At 41.8% G+C, this 25,422-nt stretch overlaps 1 pseudogene; it reads right to left on the bottom strand.

Annotated features, from left to right (window-relative positions):
• LOC139569826 (formin-2-like) overlaps positions 1-25,422 on the bottom strand; it is an 82,693-nt pseudogene that overhangs the window by 9,413 nt on the left and 47,858 nt on the right.

The raw sequence follows: 25,422 nt of genomic DNA, 5'->3' as shown, positions 1-25,422 counted from the left end.
ACTCCGCTAAGTAGCACCTCGCCTAAATAGGTGTTTGTATCTTTCACCTCTAGATTACACTATCTACCTTGTCAGGGTCCAATTCTGCCTACAGCCCTCATTATGTGTTCATATTTGTCCTGGATGTACATCATCTATAGTTTGGAATAGTTAGTTCTATAGTCAGCTCCTACAAGAGAAGAACGTATCTGTTTTTTATTCAATAAGTATCTGTTGGTATTGTCTTGCTAGGGCAATTGAATTCAAGTGCTGTCCTACCTAGTATTCTACTTAATCATTGCTGTTTGAACTGTCTGATTGCTCATTATTTGTGACAGTTTCTGTTGACTTAGTTTCAGGCATATTTGAGTAATCGTTTTGTGTTGTAGGGGGTATTTTCTGTGTTTTCTTCAACTCTACCAGGCAATCAGCAATTAGTGCTGAGAGCTGCATCTTTCACCTCTTCTGGGCAATAAGCGATTAGTGTTAGTGCTTCAGTCTCGAGTGTTTTTTCAGTGGCAGCTGGCGGTCTTGTCAAGCGGTGGTGTTGTCGCTGAAACGAAGACTTTCTGCCAAGCGGGTTGAGGAAGGAAAGAGGAGGAAGGCTCGACATCACTCTCTCACTTGAGTATCTTACCTAGTTATCTTCTGATGATCTCATTTTTCTCTTTTGCAGCTTTGTCAAGTATGTGTGTGTTTCCTATCCCTGTTCGCTTCTCTCCCTGTAGGTTTTACAGACGCTCCCCACCCCTTGGCTACATCCCCTTCTAATTTAGTATACCCTGTGCGCACAATCCATGCGGAATTCATCTCAGCCTATGTTGCTCTTCAGTCGCTACACTTTTTGGCCCAGACGGAGACATGGATAACCCCAGAGAACACTGCTACTCTAGCTGCTCTCTGGTCATCTGACTATGTGTTCTCTCATAGTCGGAGAGAATCTGGTCATCGCGGTGGTGGCACAAGGCTACTTATTTCTTCTAAGTGGAGATCTTTTCTTTCCCCCCATCTCACATGTCTCTCTCCTCATTTGAATTCCATACTGTTACTGTCACTTGTCCACTCCAGCTTAACATTGTTGTCATCTATCGTCCACCAGGTGCTCTTGGAGAGTTCAATGAGCTCGACACCTTGATAAGCTACTTCATTTCTTTCCACTCCTTTCCTCTTTTGACCTCACTCTTTCCCAGTCCCTTCCCACTCACAAGGCAGGCAATATGCTTGAGCTAATCTTTACTAGAAGCTGTTCGCCTACCACCTCCTAACCCTTGCTCATCCCTCTGCAGATGACTTTGTCAACCAATTTCAAAAAAAGGTTGACGACATCTGTTCGTTGTTCACTTAGCCTACTGACTCCACTGGTCCCACTCTAAATGAACTACCCTACACCTTGACCTCTTTCTCCCCTCTCTCTCCAGATAAGATCCTGCGACTAATGATGTCTGGCAGCCCGACAACCTCCCGACTTATCTCCATCCCCTCTTCCCTTCTCTAGACCATCTCTGAAGACCTACCATTCCTCACTTCTCTCATCAACTCATACCTGACCACTTGCTGCATCCTCTGACTTCAAGATGGCCAGAGTCGCTCCCATCCTCAAGAAACCAACACCTGACCCCTCCAAAGTCAAAAACTACAAAACGGTATCCCTTCTGTGTTTTAGTTCCAAAACACTTGAGCATACTGTCTATGACCTACTCTCTCGTTATCGCTCTCAGGACAATCTTCTTAACCCTAACCAGTCAGGCTTCAAGGTGGCTTACTCAAATGAGACCGCTCTCCTCTTATCACGGTGGCTCTCCACACTGCCAAACCTGACTCTCTCTCCTCTGTTTTCATCCTCCGAGAACTATCTGCTGCCTTCAACACTGTGAATCATTAGATCCTCCTCTCCACCCTCTCAGGGCTGGGCATCTCAGGCTCGGCTCACTCCTGCCTTGTGTCCTACCTGGCAGGTCGCTCCTACCAGCAGGCGTGGAGAGGATCTGTGTCTGCTCCAACTGGTGTCCTTCAGTCCTCGGTTATTTAAGTCACTCGGCTCCGTCATATCCTCACATGGTCTCTCCTATTATTGCTCTGTGGATGACACTGAACTACCCCCCCCCCCCCCCCCTGACACCCAGCTGGCGACGCACATCTCTGATTGCCTGGCAGACATCTCAGCTTGGATGTCGGCCCACCACCCCAAGCTTAACCTTGACAAGATGTAGCTGCTCTTCCTCCCGGGGAAGGCCTGCCAGCTCCAAGACCTCTCAATCATGGCTGACAACTCCATGGTGTCCCCTTCCCAGAGTGCAAAGAACCTTGGCGTGACCCTGGATAACATGTCATTCTCTGGAAACATCAAAGCATTGACATCCGTAGAGTACGACCTTTCCTCACACATGAAGCGCTGCAGGTACTAATCCATGCACTTGTCATCTCCCGTCTAGACTACTGCAACTCTGTTGGCTGGGCTCCCCGCTTGTGCCATCAAACCCCTGCAACTTATCCAGTACGCCACAGCACACCTGGTGTTCAACCTTCCCAAGTTCTCCCATGCTACCCTGCTCCTCCGCACACTACACTGGCTTCCAGTCGAAGCTCACATAATCTTCAATACCTTGGTGCTTGCCTACGGAGCAACAAGGGGAACTGCCCCTCCCTACCTTAAGGCTATGGTCAAACCCTATACCCCAACCAGAGCACTCCGTTCTGCCATCTCTGGTCTTTTGGACCTCCCACCCCTATGGGATGGCAGCTCCCGCTCAGCCCAGTCAAAGCTATTTTCTTTCCTGGCACCCAATGGTGGAACAAGCTTCCCCCTAATGTCAGAACAGGAAAGTCCCTGCCCATCTTCTGAAAATGTTTGAATCACTAACTCTTTAAAGAGTATCTTAAATAACCCCCCCACAAAAAAACTACTAACATTCACTTGTCTTTTCCTACTAGCACTGACTTTGCAGATAACTACTTTGTTGAGGGAAAATGTACTTGCTAGGATTGTGATACGTTGTTGTCTAATGATGAATTCACTAATGTAAGTCACTCTCGAATAAGAGCGTCTGCTAAATGACTAAAATGTAGGTCTGCTCTTGAAATATCTTTCAGACAGAGGTCAAAGGCTCAACTACCAAGTGCTGCTGCAACCCATCATAACAGATGGAAAAAGTTGAAACAATAGCCTTGAGTTATTCAATACAGTCTGGGATAAGCAGAGGTCCCCATGGAAACTGAGTTGAATGATGGTCTGTACACATCTTCCTTCCAAACACTGTACATTAACCAGGAGAGCAACTGAGACATCAGTCTTGGCAACACAGATGCAATGCAGTCTAACCAAGGGTTAGCATGATGATCAATGGCCCATCTCTACGTTCTATTCTATATACATAGCCAAGATGGCTTCCTCATTTCAGGTATTCTGACACTGAACATAATCCAGGGAGATATCTGAGGCATTAGTCATTGGCCTTCGTCTTTGGGGCAGCTATAGTTTAGCTAACCAAGGATAAGGGGGATCAATGACCCGTCTTGAAGCTTGACTCTCAGTTGAAAAACCAAAATGGCTTCCCTTGTCATTGATCAATGGTCCATTTGCCTCACCCACAACCCAAAATGGCCTCCGTGATTGAGTCATTTGTAAAGTAACCACAACTGGGACACCTTCACTTAGAAATTCCTCCATCTTCTCCTTATAGGGTTGCAAGTGCTCTTCAGAAGAGACCTGGTTGACCATCTCTGTCTCGGCCGAGCATACTGGAGTGGAGGAGGAAGAAAGAAAAACATGTTTTAATGAGTTTTTCTGTCCAAAAAAAGAATGAGCTTGTAAATCATAAGACCATTTTTGACATTGCAGTATTACATTCTACCTGTTTATGTAATTAGAGTTACCAAACATAATGGAACGGGCTAAGCTAACCAGTCATGATGCATTCCCATTCACCCTACTACTTTTCTCCAAACAATGAGTGATGCCCTTGGAACCTGCAGACCCCTTAAGCATCCCTTGGAGCACTCCAGAGTCACGGTCCATCAGCGCCCATGATGAATCCAAAAAGTGCATGTTAGAGTTCCCGAAGCTAATTGTTCGACCACATGGCCCCCTCTGTGGAGGTAGTTAGCTAGCTGTTGTCCTGAGGGCCATCCAAGCCCACTGCTATGGGACGCCTACTCAACCTAACCCCCAGGCAACTGTCATTGAAGCCCACATCTGTTACAGCACTCAGCTGGTCCCTGTAAAGTGAACCCTATACAGTTTGTGATGAAGCATTTATATGCGCCATCATGGTACTCTGCCATGCAGGTTAGTGTATTTCGTCATGAATCTTGTTCTGGAGGCAGCTCTGCAGAGTGGTCACTAGCTGGCACAGGTGCAAAGTCATACAATTTGTCATACAATTTTAAACCTAACTTTAACCCTAACCACACTGCTAACCCTAATGCCTAACCTTAAATGAAGCTATTTTTTTGGCAGCTTGCCTATCTAAGGAGAAATCACTCAGTTCTGCCTCCAGAACAAGATTCATGACAATAAATGTCAACCTGCCTCTGCTATTGGGAATGAGTAAGCAAGTCAGTATCCCAATGGACCTGGTCAACTCGATCTTCACGCACCACAAATAATGAGAGGCTTCACAAGATTGATTGCAGTGCAGTAAAAAACATAGTTGGCAAAATACAAGCCTTGATTAGTTTAACGGTAAGATACCTGATAGAGAACAGAGGAGATTTGGGTGATTATTCTTGATCGACACATACAAAAAAGTTGTACTCCGTTAGCGTTAATGTTTCCCCACCTGACCCCTATAACGTGTTAATGAGTTAGAACTGAGTAATGAATGTACGTGTTTCCCCATTCAGTCATTCAATCAGTCTCATAGGGAATTTGTTTAACCATGAGCTTGGCTTTAAATGTTTAATCTGATTTCCACACTTCATCAGGGATTTTTGTTGTTCCCTAATTCCTACTATTTGACTCATGTTACCATGGGAAAAAACTTGAAAGGCTTTCAGCCTAACCCTAGTCTGATCGAGGTAATTCCCTGTAAACCTCTAACATGTTTATAAGTGCTACCTGGACTCATATTATATGCGAAGTGACCTAGTATTTGGTTTGAAGTATTATGAAAAGGATACACAGACTTTCAAAAAATATTCTGTTCCCTGGTCAACTAGAAGGCAGTCAAACATTATTACTACCCATACAGTACACTGATGGTTTTTATTATGGGACCTTCAGATCTTATGGTTTGTGATGTGCATATGCGGGTGCTGCATACATAAGGCAGCCTCTCCAGGCCCTTGACTCTCTCTGAGGGACATGAGCTGGAACACAGGTAGAAGAAGCACCCTGAACCTTCCTTTTTTTTGGAGCTCTGTGTTGTGAGGACAGTAAAAGAGCGCCTAGCAGATTCTAGAGGAGCCTGCTCCTGACTCTCCATCTGGTTCTAGTTTGGGGGTTTGTATGACAAACAGATGCTATCTGTTGACCCTGTTTTGTGATCAAAACATCACTATGTCTCGGCAAACTTTGAAGAATTTTCCGTTATAGAGATACAGAAATGCATTTAAAATAAGTAATACTTTCATAAATCCTACACAACGGTATCATAAACATGATGTGACACCTGTCATAATCAACGTTGATTCAGGTTTACTACCTACTGTTCAACATATATAGCTCAAGGTTTATAAATAGAGCTACAAATGGACCAGAATATATTTGTGGGAGCCAGTCTCACCATTAAGATCTTTCCTTAGCTTGCGTAGGTCTCTCTGAAAGTCGTCAAACTTCATTTGAGAGGCCTGGAAGAGGTCCTGGGGTTCAGGGAGAGGGTAGACACAGGTCTCTCTACCGGCATCCTGAGCACACACACACACAGTCAAAGGCAATCATCATCAAAGGTCAGAGCAGCCCTCTCCAGCATACATCTCAGGTAAGATTGGGATGGATGTCGCTGCCATTCTTATCAGTAGTCCAAACATTTCCAGTAAGATAATGTTGCATGGTGGTAATGGCCATCAGCTAGAGTGGAGCCATTGTAATCAAAGCATACGTTCGTCATGTCCATCAGTATTACTAGGGAGCCATTAGGAGCCCAGAACCACGTTGTGTATGTTGATTTTGGCAACATACTTTTGGCTGAGTTCATCTCATCTGGCTAACCTAATTATTTACAATAGGCCTCCTTTGGATCCTGTGGAAGCTAACGTACTACAGGTCCAGGCGAACTGGGAAGGAGACATTAATTTCTTTTGTAAATAAGGAAAATAAATAATTTGATAAGAATAGCCACGCTATCCTCGGGTGAGAGAGAAGATGAAAAGGTGGTTGAATAGATATCTAAGTAAATCAGAAAGGGATTCAAATAAACAGGAACCAAAACATACCTCATCAAAGTTCCTTAGATTGTAAGCAACGATGTATGACAAAAGACTCTGACAGTTATCCTGAAAGAGAGAGGGGGGAAAAAGATCCAAATATATATATCTATTTTTTAAACTTTTTGTCATTAATCTAATCATTTTAGAGCAGAATGTTTCGATTGGTATGTAGAACATATCAGAAGAGGACTTAAAAGTTCATCACCTCAAAGCAATGGATCAAACACAAGTGAAATCTCTGCTGGGGAGAATGTCATAACTTAGAGCTAGTAACGTGTCTTATGTTCTTTATGGGCATCTCTCTAGGATTCCAATACCGTAAACACTGAGCACTATGTTCTTACATGACAGCACTGGTCATACACTAAAATCTAATAAACAGTCAGTCACTCACTCATTTAGGGGCAAAGAATTGCCTAAGCACCATAATAGAGCAGTTATGGTCAGAGCTCAACACACACTCACACTGCTCTTGACGTCCTTGAGTTTTGGCAGGATTTCCAGAGTGAAGCCGTCAGCCTGCCCACGCGATCGGTTCCCTCCGTTCATGGTGTTCCCAAAAGCTAAGATGAGGCCTAGCACCTGCAACACACACTGAGCACTCTGCAGAGTCTGACACACAGCATGGGGAAAGACATGGAGGTAGAGGAAGGGGAGGGAGAGAGGGAAGAGAAGGAGAAAGGAAAGGAGAAAGATGTAGAGAAATGAGGGACAGAATATATAAGAGAGGGGTAGAGAAGAGGGAGCAAAGAAATAAGGAGAATAAAAAAGAGAATTGGTAAGAGAAAGAGGAGACAGAGGTGTAAACAGACAAACAGAAGAAGAGAGAGATAGTTCAGTTCAGTGCCTCTAGTATCAATGAGGCATACTGTATATTTGCCATCTGCAGAGAAAATGGCTCTCATTCCTTATGTTCTCAACACTCTCGATGCATGGCTGTACATTACATTGTCCACGACATGCTGTTCTCAGAAAGATGTAGAGGAGAGGAGACTTACCGTACACACCCTCTGAAGGATTTCTACTTTCCGGAGGATGGAGGAGACTTACCGTACACACCCTCTGAAGGGTTTCTACTTTCCGGAGGATGGAGGAGATACATTCAACAAAGGTTGATTGAAAGAGGATGCAAAACACCCTTCCTGAGAAATTGGGGATTTGGGACAACTGGAAGAGAAACCTTAGAAAATTGGAAAGAAAAATAACAAAATTGTAGTGTTAAAATACTTAAACAGGGCCTATTTAGAAATTGCTATTTTCCTGACCTTTCCTATCACCAACAATTGAGCGAGAAACAGAAACAGGACAGACTTGGCACAGAGGAAAGATTTGCTCTTACTGTTCAGGCTTGTCCAATGGCTTTGCGTCGTTCTTGCCTTTGGATGATTTGACGTGCTTCTCAATCTTCTCCATCTCATCTTGCTGGGCTCTCTGAAATAAGTAAGGAGTGTGATATTGGGTAAACAGTAAGTGGCACTCAAAATATACCTTGTACTTGAGATATACCATGCATGCACACAAACCCTGTTCTTTCACTTTCAGAGGAACTGAATGTTGGCAAATACAGCCATTGTAGATACTTTATAAACACTATAGGGTGAAGCCTACAGTATTGTTTCGATTTCCAACATGTTTTTCACTTTCCAGACACAAAACCACAGTTTTATACAAAATGAACCAGGCCAGAGATGCCCTCTCATTTCACAAAGACAAAGACAATAGAGGTTGACAGACCTGGCGCAGGCTGGCAAAACCACAAAACGTCCGACAAAGAGAAATGTAAACTCTGTATGTCTCTCATGAGTTCCGGCTCGTCTGAGAAGCAGGTTAGGGGAGCCGACGTTGACTCCAGGGTCTGGCCCAGGCATAACTCAGCAGCAGCACATCAAATATTGGCATCAAACACGGGGCAAATTAGTATTCAACACACTCAGCCTTGGGTCCGCGAGGGCAAGCTCTGGTTCTGGTTTACGACATGTTTAAATACATCTAACACAAAACATATCCTTTTTCAACTTGTGGTTGTACCAATGTGAGGAGTAATTTGGGGACAAGAAGATATGATGGTGAGATCTGTGAATTGGTGCATTTGTCTTTGGCTATGACAGTGTCATGACGTTGGCCTGTGGGTAAGGTTTATGATCCCCCCCCATAAATACCTTTCTCCCTTCCCTCTCTCTCTGACTCTACTGAAGGACTCTTGAATAGCCTTTGTTAAACATAGAGAGTCTGGGAACATAAAACAAGTGGGGGGAAAGGAACCATATTTCGGTAATAGAACCAGTTGAAAATATGCGTTGGTACTTAATGAATATGATGTCAGTTCGGATGTCATCTGAGACATTATGACTGATGACAGGACGACATAAACTGTACCTGGGAAAGTCTACACATTCTAGTTATCAGAATCACATGGAATTGTTGTGCAATTTAAATGTTTGAATATGAAACTATTTGTGAAAAGATTAAATGTAATTTTAGCTTCCAAATGAGAGAATTGGGTTTTCATAAGGTTAGAGCTCTGCTCAATCAGTGGCCTGCCCCTGTGAAGAGACATGGGTTATAAACTATGAAACACACCCTTCTCTCCCTCCACTATATAAGCCCTTGACGAAAATGTAACCTTCTGTTCCGAGTACGCGAGGCCTGCAGCCTCTGCGTTAAAAGGGCGAATAACTTTCTGTTCCGGGTACATTAGGACGACTGTCCGATGTCAGAAGGATTCAGATAATAACTACAGAACTAAGCCAACCTCAGCGTGAGATTTGGTTGCGAATGGTATGAACTTTGAACGCTTATTCACTACAGAAGTGATACCTCCTAGCCGTTGAGTTAGCAGCGGCCATTGTAAACATGGGCTAGGAAAGGACGGACGACGTATTCAGTCTAACACACAACGACGATACTACAACGTATACCATTTACCACCAGAGACATTCTTCCGAGGACAGCAAGATCTCTGTTGTGCAACACGGCCAGCATCTACGACCAACCTACCGAAGCGCAGCTCAGAGTAAATATTTAATGCATTTCCCTTTTCCAAATGGGCGGTAATTTTAGAATGCATAAGATACTGTATTTACGATAGCAGAGCTTCTCCCTTTGTTCCTCAGTCTTCCCGCTCTTTCACTCAAACCCAACCCCCTTTCCTTTGTGTAACCATCCGTCATGTCGGCTCCGTCCACCAGGGACGTTTTCTGTATGACATAATTTGCATTCTGTGTATATGTAATTCTGTGTGATTAGTTAGGTATTTAGTAAATAAATAATTAAACCCAATTTTGTATTGCTGATTCAACTTGTTAGCCAGGGTTCGTGAAGGTGACGATTAATATTGACTGCTATTGATGTAAAATATTACTAAGTCTTTAAGAGTTTATTCAGAAGATAACAGCTCTATAAACACTCTTTCGTGGTGTCCCGACTTTCTAGTTAATTACATTTACATGATTAGCTCAATCAGGTTGTTACGGCCGTCGTCTAGGTGGAAATGACCGGACCAAGGTGCAGCGTGGTAGGCGGACACAGGTAATATTAATTACAGAGAAAGGATTTTATAGAATAGCATGTCATATCACTTAATCCAGCATAGCCAAAGACACGACAACAGCATGAAAGAAAGTTGCATGTGGCATTTCAAATACAGAGGAAGGTGCACTGTTGGAAAATGACTTGGACCAAATGTCACTGCAATCCCCACATTTCTGGTCAACTCAGTTTTTTTCTAAACTTCCCATGTATGGCACTAAACTTCAAGTTAATGTTGTTTTCTGATGAATGAGTTTTATGAGAACGTAGATTGAGGTGCTATTATTGTACCACTGAAATACAGTATAAGTCAACATTTTGGACACACCTACTCATTCAATAGTTTTTCTTTATTTTTTAAAACTATTTCTACATTGTAGAATAATAGTGAAGACATCAAAACTACGAAATAACACATATGGAATCATGTAGTAACCAACATTTTTTATGTTTTATTCTTCAAAGTAGCCACCATTAGCCTTGATGACAGCTTTGGACACTCTTGGCATTCTCTCAACCATCTTCATGAGGAATGTTTTTCCAACAGTCTTGAAGGAGTTCCCACATACTGTATATGCTGAGCACTTGTTGGCTGGTTTTCCTTAACTCCAACTCATCCCAAACCATCTCCGTTGGGTTGAGTTTGGGTGATTGTGGAGGCCAGGTCATCTGATGCAGCACTCCATCACTCTCCTTGGTCAAATAGCTCTTACACAGCCTGGAGGTGTGTTTTGGGTCATTGTCCTGTTGAAAAACAAATGATAGTCCCACTAAGCGCAAACCAGATGGGATGGCTTATTTCTGCAGAATGCTATGGTAGCCATGCTGGTTAAGTGTGCTTTGAATTCTAAATAAATCACAGACAGTGTCACCAGGAAAGCACCCCCTCACCATCACACCTCCTCCTCTATGCTTCACGGTGGGAACCACACATGCAGAGATCATCCGTTCACCTACTCTGCGTCTCACAAAGACACGGCGGTTGAAAGCAAAAATGTCAAATTTGGACTCATCAGACCAAAGGTCAGATTTCCACCAGTCCATGCAAGTCTCTTCTTCATATTTGTGTCCTTTATTAGTGGTTTCTTTGCTGCAATTCGACCATGAAGGCCTGATTCATGCAGTCTCCTCTGAACAGTTGATGTTGAGATGTGTCTGTTACTTGAACTCTGTGAATGATTTATTTTGGCTGCAATTTCTGAGGCTGGTAACTCTAATGAACTTATCCTCTGCAACAGAGGTAACTCTGGGTCTTCCTTTCCTGTGGCGTTCCTCATGAGAGCCAGTTTGATGGTTTTTGCCACTGCACTTGAAGAAACTTTCAAAGTTCTTGAAGATTTCCGGATTGAATGACCTTCATGTCTTAAAGTAATGATGGACTGTCATTTCTCTTTGCTTATTGGAGCTGTTCTTGCCATAATATGGACTTGGTCTTTACCAAATAGGGCTATCTTCTGTATACCACCCCTACCATGTCAAAACACAACTGATCAGCTTAAACGCATTAACTTCTTTGGGGTAGGGGGCAGTATTTTCACGTCTGGATGAAAAGCGTGCCCAGAGTAAACTGCCTGCTACTCAGGCCCAGATGCTAGGAAATGCATATTATTAGTATATTTGGATGGAAAACACTCTGCAGTTTCTAAAACTGTTTGAATGATGTCTGTGAGTATAACATAACTCATATGGCAGAAAAAATCCAACCAGGAAGTGTGAAATCTGAGGTTTTTAGTTTTTCAACTCTCTGCTGATCCAAGATACAGTGGAGATGAGGTCATGTTGTACTTCCTAAGGCATCCACTAGATGTCAACAGTCTTTAGAACCTTGTATGATGCTTCTACTGTGAAGTGGGGGCGAATGAGAGGGGATTGAGTAAGGTCTGCCATGAGCTGACCATGCGCTGACCATGCGCGTTCATGTGAGAGTTAGCTTGAGTTCCATTGCATTTCTGAAGACAAAGGAATTCTCCAGTTGGAACATTATTGAAGATGTATGTTAAAAACACCCTAAAGATTGATTCTATACTTCGTTTGACATGTTTCTACGGACTGTAATATGACTTTTCGTGTGAACTTTTGCCTGGACCTGCCCGCGCGTCGTGAGTTTAGATTGTGTACTGAATGCGTAAACAACAAGGAGGAATTTGGACATAAATGATGGACATTATCGAACAAAACAAACATTTATTGTGGAACTGGGATTCCTGGGAGTGCATTCTGATGAAGATCATCAAAAGTAAGTGAATATTTCTAATGCTATTTCTGACTTCTGTTGACTCCAACATGGTGGATATCTCTTTGGGTTGATTTGTCGTCTTTAAAAAAAAATCTGACACAGCGGTTGCATTAAGGAGAAGTGGATCTAAAATTCCATGTATAACACTTGTATTTTCATCAACATTTATGATGACTATTTCTGTAAATTGATGTGGCTCTCTGCAAAATCACCGGATGTTTTGGAACTTCTGAACATAACGCGCCAATGTAAACTCAGATTTTTGGATATAAATATGAACTCTACCGAACAAAACATACATGTATTGTGTAACATGAAGTCCTATGAGTGTCATCTGATGAAGATCATCAAAGGTTAGTGATTAATTGTATCTATATTTCTGCTTTTTGTGACTCCTCTCTTTGGCTGTTTTTCTGTGACTTGGCTCTGACCTAACATAATCGTTTGGTTTACTTTCGTCGTAAAGCCTTTTAGAAATCGGACACTGTGGCTGGATTTACAACAAGTGTATCTTTAAAATGGTGTAAAATACATGTATGTTTCAGGAATTTTAATTATGGGATTTCTGTTGTTTTGAATTTGGCGCCCTGCAGTTTCACTGGCTGTTGACGAGGTGAGATTCTACCGTCCCACATACCCTAGAGAGGTTAAAAAGCAAATAAAATCCACAAATACATTTTTAACAAGGCATACCTGTTAATTGTAATGCATTCCAGGTGACTACCTCATGAAGTTGGTTGAGAGAATGCCAAGAGCGTGCAAAGCTATCATCAAGGCAAAGGGTGGCTACTTTGAAGAATATCAAATATAAAATATATTTTGATTTGTTTAACACTTTTTTTGGTTACTATATGATTCCATATGTGTTATTTCAAAGTTATGATGTACTCACTATTATACTACAATGTAGAAAATAGTAAAATAAAGAAAAACCCTTGAATGAGTAGCTGTGCCCAATCTTCTGACTGGTGCTGTATGTCATTGTCATCAATTCTGTGTTTATCCATACAAAGTGACAGTGTTGTTATAATGTCCCTCAGCCTCTGTGGTCACAGCCTATGTGTAGATTTCATGAGTGTAACTGTTGTGGTTTGTCATGTTGTTGCTTATCATGTGCAAAGTAATGTGGTGTTGGGAGTGGTTCCCTGAACTTCTAAGAGTCGTGTCAGAAGGTTCCGACTCCTGATATTTGCGGGGACGGGTACCTCACAGTGACCCCTTCCTGCCTGTGGGTTTGTGTTGTGAGAGCAGAAGTGGTTTTATTGTAAGAGCCCACAGACAGGGTGACTCCATTTCTTACTGTGAAGTGAGGAGTGAACTTCTCCATGGCTCTGTGTTTGTGTGTGTGTTCTAGAACTGTGAGGGTGTAACCATTAGAACCCATCATTCCTAAGTCATGGTGGCTATGCTGCCAACTGTGGTTAGGGTTTAGAGACCGGGAGACAGGATGGAGTCTCACAATACAAAATAGAAACAATTTGGCTCCACAACTCAATAACATAGCCTCAGGCAGGAGAGAGAAGGGCGCGGGGAGCGGGGTGCGAGAGATGAGGGTGGGTTAAGCGCTAAAAGACTCTTTTGATCCTCCGTTGTGACACATTTCCTAAAAAATACACCATGTCTCAAGTCACAGTAATTTTAACATGATCAATATTATTAATGTGGCTCTAGCAGTCAAAGGACGGGCCTCTTGTGTTGTCCAGCCAAAAGCTTCTCAGGAATGTCATAGCGTCTTAAAACTGTATCACGGTTGAAATTGAAAAAACATGCCCCTTTTCATGCTTTTCTCTTTATTGACATAACAATGCATCGGGCTCTGAATGTTCTGCTGAAAGAGACAGGTTTAATGTCATGCAGGGCTATTGATGACAATGCTTGGCTGTAGCTATTGGAACCTTCACAACCAGCAGGTTGTACTAGGGAGTCTTATTCTAAAGCATTTAAATAATAACAAACTTTATGACATTATCCCGTTATCTCATTGTACTTACTAAAAGTGCCCATTATAACATTGGAGAGGGATACATTAAAATCCGATACAGATAATATGTCTCTACTCCCCTTGTATGTTGATGCATGTCTTATAAGAGCGGAGACAACACCTTTCAACCCATAAACTGGGTTGTTCGAGCCCTGAATTCTGATTGGCTGACAGTTGTGATATATCAGACCGAGGTTCTTCCTTTAAACTGTATACCACGTGTATGACAAAACGTTTACTTTTATTGATCTAATTACGTTGGTAACCAGTTTATAATAGCATTAAGGCACCTCGGGGGTTTGTGGTATATGGCCAATATACCACGGCTAATGGCTGTATCCAGGTACTCCGCGCTGTGTATAAGAATAGCCCTTAGCCGTGGTATATTGGCCATATACCACACCCCCTCGTGCCTTATTGCTTAAAAAGATGTTTACTAGAGAAATAGTACTGTATATCTCCTTCCAGCAGACATACTGTACACTGGGGCTGACTCTGTGGCCAAACACCACATATACCAGTAGGGCTTGTGGTTTCCATGTTTGTTTTGGTATTTAATGCACATTTTCTTTAGTTTGCCTTTCAAGTGGACCAGATGGAACATAAACTCCAGATACAGAGTAATGTTCAGAGCAGACGCTGTGGAACTGACAACCAGAACCAATTCATTAAACTGTTAATAACTAAAGATTAAAAGACTGTTATGAAAAGGCCACCTTCCTACATGTTCCAAGGAAGGACCACTTCATTTATGGGAATTGTGGTTTTTGTTTTGTAGTCCAAATAAAATAAAATAAATTACTGACTGATTTTCAACTAGTTGCTAGTACTGGGGATGGACTATTACATATTTCATTATATAATAAAATAATAGCTTCCTGTAACTAAAGTCAGGTCTAAAATTATTGGCTCCCTTGATAAAGATGAGCAGAAAAAAATATATAAAATAAATCATACAAATACTGAGCTAAATTGTACGCTCCCCAAAAATTTAAAATTATTATATTGTACAATTGCTCAGAAAAAATAAATAATATTTTTTTAACTAGGCAAGTCAGTTAAGAACAAATTCTTACTTACAATGACAGCCTACTGTAGGAATAGTGGTTTAAACTGCCTTGTTCAGGGGCAGATAGACAGATTTTTACCTTGACAGCTCGGGGATTCGATCTAGCAACCTTTTGGTTACTGGCCTAATGATCTAACCACTAGGCTACCTGCCTACCTGATTAAGAAGTAATATTTTTTTTCTCAAAAAAAAATTAGATGTCAAAGTGATTGGCACCCTTAAAGATTAATCTAAATAAAAACAAACAAAATACAATCTGCATTAACTTTTTTTAATGAATCAATTACATTAAATCAAATTTGATTGGTTGTGTACAAATAGTTTGCAGATGTTATCGCAGGTGCAGCGAAAGGCTTATGTTTCTGTCTCCAACAGGGCAGTAATACTGAACAAAACAAAACAATACACATAACTCCCAAAAATACTAAGAAAAAAATAAGGAAATATCAGATCGAGCAATGTCAGAGTCCGAAATATATGTATATATACAGTACCAGTCAAAAGTTTGGACACACCCACTAATTCCAGTGTTTTTCTATATTTTTACTATTTTATACATTGTAGAATAATAGTGAAGACATCGAAACTATGAAATAATAAATAACAAAAATGATAAACAATCAAAATATATTTTATATTTAAGATTCTTCAAATTAACCAACCTTTGCCTTGATGACCGCTTTGCACACTCTTGGCATTCTCTCAACCAGATTCGTGAGGTAGTCACCTGGAATGCATTTCAATTAGCAGGTGTGCCTTGTTAAAAATTTATTTGTGGAATTTATTTCCTTCTTAATGCGTTTGAGCTGATCAGTTGTGTTGTGACAAGGTAGGGGTGGTATACAGAAGATAGCCTTATTTGGTAAAAGACCAAGTCCATATTATGGGAAGAACAGCTCAAATAAGCAAAGAGAAACGACAGTCCATTATCACTTTAAGACATGAAAGGGAAAGGGAGATACCTAGTCAATTGTACAACTGAATATAGTCATGTCAATGTGATTCATGTCAATTCAATGTGTCTTCTGCATTAACCTAACCCCTCTGAATCAGAGAGGTGCGGGGGGCTGCCATAATCAACATCCACCTCTTCGGCGCCCGGGGAACAGTGGGTTAACTGCCTTGCTCAGGGGCAGAACGACAGATTTTTATGTTGTCAGCTCTGGGATTCGAAGGTCATTCAATCCGGAAATATCAAGAACTTTGAAAGTTTCTTCAATTGCAGTTGCAAAAACCATCAAGCGCTATGATGAAACTGGCTCTCATGAGGACCGGCACAGGAAATGAAAACCCAGAGTTACCTCTGCAGCAGAGGATAAGTTCATTAGAGGTACCAGCTTCAGAAGTTGCGGCCCAAATAAATGCTTCACAGAGTTCAAGTAACAGACACATCTCAACATCATCTGTTCAGAGGAGACTGCGTGAATCAGGCCTTCATGGTCAAATTGCTGCAAAGAAAACACTACTACAATAACCCAACACACCTCCAGACTATGTAAGGGATATTTGACCAAGAAGGAGAGTGATGGAGTGCTGTATCAGATGACCTGGCCTCCACAATCACCTGACCTCAACCCAATTGAGATGGTTTGGAATGAGTTGGACCGCAGGGGGAAGGAAAAGCAGTGCTCAGCATATTTGGTAACTCCTTCAAGACTTTTAGAAAAGCATTCCAGGTTAAGCTGGTTGAGAGAATGTCAAGAGTGTTCATAAAAAAAAGTGAAAATATATCAATCATTATTTGAATATGTTGGTAACCCGTTGTATAAAAGTGATAATGTCCTCGAAGCCTTCTCGGGCCTAATTAAATCAAGGATTGGGGGGGGGGGGCTAGCTAGTTTATGTCTTAAGGTTACTCTGCAGCACAGAGAGTGGTAGCTAACTATAGTTAAAGTTATCGTAGCTTTCTTGAACGATTTCAAACCACTTGATGAATTTAGGACTGCCAGAGTATCTAGCTAGCTGACGTTATGAGCTGGTATAGTGTTAGCTTACTAGCTAGGATTGGTCACTGTAGCTATGCCAATTTTCAGACAATGAAGAGAACGTCCACGGATATCTCTTCTTTCTTTAAGAAGAAAAGTAGTACAGTGGAGACGCAGTCGACATGGGGACCAGCAGCAGAGGATAGGACGTTAGTGAGGATGCAGTCGAAGATGATTATAACATCATTGAGCAAGCCAATGAACAGGCAGAGGCACTGAGAGAGCATGACAGAACAGAGGCAGAACATGACAGCGACAAACAGGCACAGGCAGCATCAGTGACAGAGCACAGTGAAGAACAACAGACAGCAGCATGGCACGAAAGTGAGGAACAGGCAGCAACAACAGTCACAGAGGTTGACAACCAAGCGGTCTGAATATAATTGTTTATAGGCTGATATTAGGAATGTAATCGGTAATTACTATGGAGAGGGGCTAGCTACTCATGTTATTATTATTATTACTTTTATTATTTTAAAATCAGAATAACTGATTTTGCCTATTGTTTCATCCTAGATATTTCCCAGTCAAGAGCAGAGGGGTCCCTCCCCTTCAGGGGGATAGAAGACGGGGCTTCATGAAAGAGTGGTACAAGTACGCATAAATGGCTGGAATACTCTCGGAGTAAAGACTCTGCCTACTGATATGCCTGCCGGCACTTCATTCTCCCCTCCTCAGGTGATTCAGTTTTTACACCTGAAGAGGGGTTACAAAATTGGAAAAAAGCAGCTTACAAAGATAGGGGATTTGTAGGTCATGCCAAATCAGAATCAGGTACTAATGCTATGTTAGCACAGGCAGAATATGAAAAGTCAACTGCAAGCAAATGCTCTCTCACAGCCTCCTTAAATGCAGAATATAATACATTTGTGAGGGAAAATAGAGAGTACATTAAAACTGTTGGAGAAACCCTGCTCCTCACAGCTACACAAAACATTGCACAGAGAGGACATGAAGAAACGGAAGGTCGGAATAAAGGACATTTCCTCTCTATTATGGAACTGCTAGCCAAGCATGATCACACATTCTAAAGAAAATGACAAGTCTAAGAAATGCAACATACCTTGGGCATAGTACACAAAACAAAATAATGGATTGCCTGGCTGAAATGGTCCGCACCTCAATCATTTGTGAAGTTGCACAAAGTGAGGCTTTCAGCGTTATGGTCCATGAGACCAAAGACATTAGCAAGAAGGAACAGATGTCCTTTGTAATTCGATACTATTACAATGGGTCAATAATTAAACGTTTCCTCACCTTTGAAGCAGCAGAGCGCCTGGATGCTGCAGCACAGAAAATTGTACAAATACTGCAGAAGCCTTGACTACAGAAACCACCTAGTAGGGCAAGCATATGATGGTGCATTTGTCATGAGTGGAAAGAACACAGGTGTGCTAGCACACATTAAATCAGGGGCCCAATTAGCTTTTTATGTTCACTACAATGCACATTGCTTAAATGTAGTATTAGTTGACAGTGTGAAATGCATCCCTGGAGCCTATTGTTTCTTTTCTCTTTTGCAGAAACTCTATGTCGTTGTGTCAAGGTCATATGTGCACCAAAGGTGGCTAGAGGTACAAAGGGAGATGTTTCAGCGAGCCCCGAGAGAGTTACAAAGGCTGATGGAGACACGGTGGGTATGTAGGTACAATGCTTGCAAGACAGTGAGGGACAGACTGCCAGCCATCATACATCTACTGAAAGAAATATCTGAAGAGAGAATTGGTGACAGAGCTGTAGAGGCAAGAGGTCTATTAGCCCAAATAGATCTACAGTTTGTTGGCCTCCTTGTAACATTCACCAATGTTTTTGGTGAGATAAAACATCTGTCAATTTGGGCACGACTGATACTGTGACCCTTGCCGAGCAATGCAACATCGGTGTTGCACCTCCAGGCCCTCCAGGGCGTCAGGTCACACCAAGCTCTAGGCTTGTAGGGTACCACATTTCTACTCCAGTAGTTCAAAGACAGGTCATCCCAGAAAAGAGATCATTTCGGGCAGGTTCATTCATTCCAATTGTTGATGTGCTTCTCTCTGAGGTGAAGAGACGATTTTCTGAAGACAATTGTGTCATAATGCAAAGGATACAAGCCTGTAATGTAGTGTTTCTATTTGTCTCACAATACAACTGCAGCACTGAGGATCTAGAATATGAGCTCCCTCAGCTAAAGCAAATTCTTGATAGGAAGCAAACTAGTGGCTTGGAACCAACCAGTTTAATAGAGCTCACAGGCTTCCTTGAGCCATATAGGGAGGTGTTCCACAAGATGTTTAAACCTTTCAAAATTGCACTTGCATTACCTGTGAGCACTGCAGCATGTGAGCACAGTTTCTGTGCTAAAGTTAATCAAGACTGTCTTGAGAAATGCAATGAGTGACAAGAGATTGAGCAATTTGGGGGTGTTAGGTGTAGAGTCAAGAAGTGCTAGGGCCATAAATGTTGATGATTTTAATGGATGTGTTTGCCAAAAGACACAGCAAAAGGCGAATAAAGCTGTTTTGAGAAGAATGTAGCCTAATAAAGCAGGGATATGAATAGGTTGTGCATTGGCTATAGTAAAATGTACAATGATAATGCTTTTTATTTTATTTTTTTCCATTTTTGGACATACAGTATATAATAAAATATTTTAGTTTACAAAAAGACACAGCAACAGCCGAATAAAGCTGTATTGAAAAGAATTGGAGGCTTCTGTGTGGTGTTTTTAAACTTGAGTAGGCTTGTTCCCAGTAAATGTTTTGCTCCTTACAATCAATGTACTCCTTCAAATTAAAGCTGTATATTTGTCTTTTTAAGGAAAAGGACAACTAGCCTATTTGAAGAACAATGAATCGCCTAACACATGTATATACAGATACATAACACATTAAAACAAGGTTGTTGTGGAACTCAAAATGTTAACTGTACCAGTATTAGTCTTTGCACATCAGATAATTAGTAACATTAAAACATTAACTGTAAAATAAGAAACCAAAGTATATCAGTGTGTGATTCCTTAACTCTCATATTGACATAGTTTTCAACTAGCCTATATACTACAACATAATAGAATTCCTGAAATTCAGTTATGGCTTTTGATTTTGGTGTACCACCCCAAGATTTTCAGTGGCCCCATCTGGACACCCCTATGAAAAATGTCTGGGGGCGCCACTGGGGTAGAGTACCGGGTGGTAGCCGGCTAGTAACAGTGACTAAGTTCAGGGCAGGGTGCTGGGCAGAGGACAGCTAGTGGTGAATAATTTACTGTCTGATGGCCTGGAGATAGAAGCTGTTTTTCAGTCCCAGCTTTGATGCACCTGTACTGTCTCCACCTTCTAGATGGTAGCAGGGTGAACAGGCTGCGGCTCAGGTGGCTGAAGTACTTAATCCTTCTTGGCCTTCCTGCTTCCTGTGATGCCTGGTGCTGTAGATGTCCTGGAGGGTGATGCATTGGGCAGACCGCACCACCCTCTGGAGAGCCCTGCAGTTGCGAATGGTGCAATTGCCTTACCAGGCAGTGAAACAGCCCAACAGGATCCTCTCAATGGTGCATCTGTAGAAGTTCATGAGGGTCTTAAAGGCCAAGCCAAATTTCTTCAGCCTCCTGAGGTTGAAGAGGCACTGTTGCCCCTTTTTTTTACCACACTGTCTGTGTGGGTGGACCATTTCAGGTTGTCAGTGATGTGCACGCCGAGGAACTTGAAGCTTTTCACCCTCTTCACTGAGGTCCTGTTGATGTGAATGGGGGCTTGCTCTCTCTGCTTTCTCCTGAAATCCACGATCAGCTCCTTCTTTTTTTTGACGTTGAGGTAGAGGTTATTTTCCTGGCACCACTCCGCCAGGGCTCCCCCTACTCCCTGTAGGCATTCTCGACGTTGTTGGTTATCAGGCCTACCACTGATGTGTCGTCTGCAAACTTGGTGATTGAGTTGGAGATGTTAGTGGCCACACAGTCATGGGTTAACAGATGGGGGCTGAGAATGCTCCCTTGAGGGGCCCCCGTGTTGAGGATCAGCATAGCGGAGGTGTGTTGCCTACATTTACCACCTGGGGTCGGCCCTTCAGGAAGTCCAGGATCCAGTTGCACAGGGTGGGGTTGAGTTGAGCTGTAGTCGATGAACAGCATTCTTACATAGGTATTCCTCTTGTCCAGATGGGATAGGGCAGTGTGCAGTGCAATTGCGATTGCGTCATCCGTGGATCCGTTGGGGCAGTATGCAAATTGTAGTTGGTCTAGGGTGTTGGGTAAGGTGGAGGTGATATAACTAGCCTCTCAAAGCACTTCATGATGACAGAAGTGAGTGCCACAGGGTGATAGTAATTTAGTTCAGTTACCTTAGCTTTCTTGGGTACAGGAACAATGTTGGACATATTGAAGCAAGTGGGGACAGACTGGGATAGGGAGAGATTGAATATGTCAATAAACACTCCAGCCTTGCGAGGGTTAACACGCTTAAATGTCTTACTCACATTGGCAATCTTAAGGAACTGCATTGTGGCCTTCCATGGATTCCTGTTTCATGAGGTGACATGCATTTAAAATCCCTTTGTCATCCATCACTATGGGAAAAGGCAAAGCACTCACGAACGAAGAGAGACACATGGTTGTTGAACTTCATAAATCAGGCAATGGGTAAAAAAAAGCTATGAAATGACTATATACCACTTACCACTATTATGGCAACAACTAAGACGTTTAAAACCACCGGAAAAGTGGTAAACTTGCCTGGTACTGGTCACATGCGTATATTGTCCCAACACACAGTGAGGGAGATGTTAGGGAGGCAAAGAAAAATCTAACGGCCAAAGTTGGAGAATTACATAACCTGGTGGCATCTTCGGTTCACTAAATCTACAAATAGACGCCACCCCCATGCCAATAGGCTTTAAGGGAAGGGTTGCCAGGAAGAAAGCCTTTATTGAGAGCAACCAACAAATGTATATGTCTGGAGTTTGCTAAATGGCACTTGGATTGGAACCGTTGCTATGGCCAGATGAGATGAATATATAGCTCTTTGCCCATTCACACCAGTGGCGAGAATGGCGTCGAAAGACGGATACATACAGTGCCTTCAGAAAGTTCACACCCTTTGACTTTTTCCACATTTTGTTGTGTTACAAAATTTGATTAAAATGTATTTAATTATAATTTTTTGTCAACGATCTACACAAAATACTCTGTAATGTCAAAGCGAGGAAAAAGTCTAGCATTTGTAAAACATACATGAAAATAAAACACTATATATCTTGATTAGATAAGTATTCAACCCCTGAATCAACACGTTAGAACCACATTTGGCAGTGATTACAGCTGTGAGTCTTTCTTGGCAAATCTCTAAGAGCATTCCACACCTGGATTGTGCAACATTTGCCCATTATTCTTTTCAAATTCTTCAAGCTCTGTCAAATTGGTTGTTGTGCTAAACAACAATTTTCAGCCGTTCAGGAACATTCAATGTCTCCTTGGTAAGCAAATCCAGTGTAGATTTAGCCTTGTGTTTTAGGTTATTGTCCTGCTTAAAGGTGAATTAATCTCCCAATGTCTGGTGGAAAGCCGACTGAAGCAGGTTTTCCTCTAGGATTTTGCCTGTGGTTAGCTCCATTCCGTTTATATTTTATTCTGAAAAACTCCCCATTCTTTAACGATTACAAGTATACCCATAACATGATGCCGCCACCACATTGCTTGAAAATATGGAGAGCGGTACTCAGTAATAGTCCTGAATTAATCGTGAAAAATGATGAGTGACAAAGTTACAGAGGCACAAATCATACCCCCAAGACATGCTAACCTCTCACCACTACAATAAAAGGGGAGGTTTGCATTTTTGGGGGGGTATGATATTTGTGTGTCTGTAATTTTCTCACTCATCATTATTCACTATTCATTCAATAGTATCCGTAATCATTGTAGCATCCACATTAATGTAGAAGTGTTTAGAAACATATTATATTCTTTTTTTTTACAAAAAAGGGTGTCAAAAATGGTGTCAATCATTTCAGACCCCACTTTATATGGCATGAAACTTAAAATAATGAATCATGAGCAAACATTTTAACAATGATTGTTTAATACCTAACCGCTTATTAGAAATATAAAGTTCCGTCCAAAAGCTACAAATCTAGTTGATATTTGGCATGGGTCCTCAGATCCTCAAAAGATTCTATAGCTGCATCATCGAGAGCATCCTGACTGGTTGCATCACTGCCTGGTATGGCAACAGCTCGGCCTCCGACCGCAAGGCACTACAGAGGGTAGTGCGAACGGCCCAGTACATCACTGGGGCCAAGCTTCCTGCCATCCAGGACCTCTATACCAGGCGGTGTCAGAGGAAGGCCCTAAAAATTGTCAAAGACTCCAGCCACCCTAGTAATAGACTGTTCTCTCTGCTACCGCACAGCAAGCGGTACTGGAGCGCCAAGTCTAGGTCCAAGAGGCTTCTAAACAGCTTCTACCCCACGCCATAAGGCTCCGGAACACCTAATCAAATGACTACCCAGCCTATTTGCATTGCCTCCCCACACCTCTCCCCCTCTTTTACACCGCTGCTACTCTCTGTTGTTAACATCTATGCATAGTCACTTTAATAACTCTACCTTCATGTACATATTACCTCAACTAACCGGTGCCCCCGCACATGGACTCTGTACCGGCACCCCCCTGTAAATCGTCTCGCTATTGTTCTTTTACTGCTGCTCTTTAATTACTTGTTACTTTTATTTCCTATTCTTATCCATATTTTTTTTAAATTGCGTTGTTGGTTAGGGGCTCGTATGTAAGCATTTCACTGTAAGGTCTACCTGTTGTACCTGTTGTATCTGGCGCATGTAACTAATAAAATTTGATTTGATATTGTTGTGCATACATGTAATTGATGTATCTTACCTGACTTGTGGTAATGTAGACATGTTTCCTTGTCCATTGATTGATCTTTCATATTCCACATGTCATAAACACTGCCAAAAACTATTTTCACTCAGTGAAAGTTCTTGTCATTAAACACTTACAACAAAAAAGCATAGTATATAATCATGAATACATTACAAACAACTTACATTGCTATACAGCGATTGCAAGGTCTCAAGGTCCACTACAGTGTTGTCCATGTTGAGAATGGCTGTAAAGGAAGGGAAAGAATATATCGCGTTTAAAGATAATCTATACTAAGTTCCTATTGGACAAATTATTTTGGTCCCATCTCACGAAGAACTCTTAACCAGTCATGACAAGTAAAACAACTTAATGTATTTCAACCTTGGTAGACCTGCCATAAACTCATACCTTTAGCCCCCTGAGTTATCATTCATGCTGGACTGAAAGATAACTCATGTCAAGATATCTGAACTGATTACAGTCCCATTTCCCTACTAAATACTGATATTAAAATATGTGGAGAAATTGATCCTGGATTTTCTCCATGACAAATATGAGAAACAGACTTTGGCCTGTTGCTGTGCCTTCAACACATGAATAATCTACAGTACAAAAACAAATACCCATATCTAAAGTACATTTGGTTTAAGGTTGTTTGTACCAGGGCCGTTCTTGCTGACCATCTGATGAGCTGGTGACACCAGTGATAATAAAACGTTATAAAAAAAAGCTCTTATCTAAAGCCACAATTATATAAAGAATGGTCAATCTTTCTTGTTATCTAATATTTTTTCCTCAATGATTCTGGTGTTTTTTATTCTCAAAATCTATTTGCTAAAACTGCATACAAAACCTCAGGACAGGTGTCAGAGTATGCATGCCTTCATTCCCATCCATTCAAATTGTTGACGCGTGTTACTGACTCCAGTCACTGTTGATGAACAGGGTCAGCATGGGTCTCGCTGCTTTGCCTAGCTTCATTTGTTGCATTGAGCTGATTTCATATTTTGCACATACGTTTTAACTAAAAATGTTGTGTAGGTAAGCCTGGGGTAAGCTCTGCACAGTTGGGCGTGTCTACATCGTTTGGTAATCGCATACCTTGAACTGAACATATCTAGCTAGCTAGAAATAACAACCTGACAAATGGACACTATACTGCACCCCAAATAATTTTCCAATTTGGATTTTCAAGGCAAACTTGGTATTATTCTGGACGACACGCTGCTTGATGGCCTCTGGATATGATATCAGGCTGTCAAAGGCATCAACCGTCTTCCTGCTGATGGTCTATTGGGAGATTTTCAGGTAAACTGATGCACTCTCGTGTTATGCAGAATAAAATAATGGAATGGGGTTCTGCTGTGCACATACAGTATCAGTGACCTAATGAAAGTTGTGGATGCCCGGAGACAAGAGTTT

The sequence above is a fragment of the Salvelinus alpinus genome, chromosome 3 (genome assembly GCF_045679555.1).
Source record: "Salvelinus alpinus chromosome 3, SLU_Salpinus.1, whole genome shotgun sequence".
Lineage (NCBI taxonomy): Eukaryota > Metazoa > Chordata > Actinopteri > Salmoniformes > Salmonidae > Salvelinus > Salvelinus alpinus.
The sequence above is the reverse complement of the archived record's forward strand: the minus strand, read 5'-3'. Positions and strand labels throughout refer to the sequence as shown.